This window comes from Capsicum annuum, chromosome 6, assembly GCF_002878395.1.
Source record: "Capsicum annuum cultivar UCD-10X-F1 chromosome 6, UCD10Xv1.1, whole genome shotgun sequence".
In the NCBI taxonomy this organism is placed as follows: domain Eukaryota; kingdom Viridiplantae; phylum Streptophyta; class Magnoliopsida; order Solanales; family Solanaceae; genus Capsicum; species Capsicum annuum.
The window spans coordinates 201046021-201047512 of record NC_061116.1 but is presented as its reverse complement, the minus strand read 5'-3'; the positions used below and the strand labels follow the sequence as shown (position 1 = coordinate 201047512).

General features: G+C 37.1%; 1 pseudogene; it reads right to left on the bottom strand.

Moving 5' to 3' along the window:
* Window positions 1-288: 288 nt before the first annotated feature.
* LOC107874821 lies at window positions 289-1189 on the bottom strand (annotated as a pseudogene).
* Window positions 1190-1492: the final 303 nt, after the last annotated feature.

The window sequence follows — 1492 nt, the reverse complement described above, 5'->3', positions numbered from 1 at the left end:
CTTCTGGTTTTTTTGTTGGGGCGATGTAATCACCCAATAAGTGTTTGTATCGAGGTCAGGCCTAGTCCCCTCCAAATTCTTTTGCTAATACAAAACAGCCCAGAGGACAGGGAAAATTTTAAAAAATTCTATTCCAATTAAGATTACATAGTCTCTCTTGGGCTAAAAGGAAAGAATGATTCTTATCTTGCTATTCTACTCCATGTTTAACTTGTATACTCCAATCTTCAATTTTATCTTTTCTGATTTTCTAGAATAGCAAAAGGTAACAAGTAGTAGACAATCGAATTAAGAGATAATTAAGGAATTCGTTGATGCAAAATTTCAGAACTTAAGCCTTGAATGAGAGTCTCATAGGATGAAACAAATAATTAGCTTAGGGGGATCATCACATTTATAAACTCTTTTAACATTATTTTCTTTTCAGTACTCTCTTCTAAACACTAAGCAAAAGCGGGTGCCTCTCTTCTCAAATCTCTGTAGAATCAAGAAATGAACTCATCAGCTTTCTCGTTTACGTGGCTCATCATGTCACCCGCATGATCTGATCTATCTCTTAAAGGTAAAGGAGAGTCAGTGATCCTTAATTGCCTCACAGTAGGTGTCCTCCCGAATCCAGGCAAAGCAGGTGATGCTATTTCACTCTGAAGCATTTCCAAGGCCTTAAAAACAGCAGCGTTGATCATTATAACGTTGTCATGTTCAATGGCAGGTACTGCATGGTGACTAAGTTTATTATTGCGTTTGTTGAGGTGAAAAGCTGGTCTGTTACTGCAGCTGAACTCGTAGTACTCTTTGGACGATGAGTGATGGGACCTTGTTTATTATTATGATCCTGGAACGTTAGATTTTGAATGGCGGTTTTGCCAGCAATCTTGCCACGTTTCATTAATAAGTTGAGATCGAACATTAGCTTTCTCTTTGACGATAATCCTTTTCTTAACATGAAGTACGCCACACGGACTATCTTCCAGATTTTTTTTGCTATAACTGGCACTTTTTGATCCATTTCCTTTCTAGGTAGAGTTTTAAATTGTTGGTTAACTCAAGAAAGACAAACAAATATTGACGAATGAGAGAGCTTTAGAGGAGATTGAGTTGGTAGAGAATTGTGGTTTTATGAGAAGCAATGAATTGAGTGGTATATATAGCGGGACACCTTCGTACAGAGGAAGAGGATACAATGAAGTAATCTATATGTTTAAGTTTCTTATAAAATGACACGCTTGGACACGGACCACGTATATTTTGAGTTGATTCAATATTCTATTTCTTTATTTATTAGAGAGCGAATCCAATAGCAAGACGCTTCATTGAAAAGGCTATGAGGTCATGATTTGTAGTTCTACCTTTAGGACTGTCCTTTAAGTCATTTTCTTCACCCACCTAAGAAATTTCACAATTTTTACCTCTGCTTTCACGTGGATTACAAATTTGAGGCTTATGGTATTGGGGTGTCAAACATGCGGCTTGAGTTGTAGTCCGATTAAAA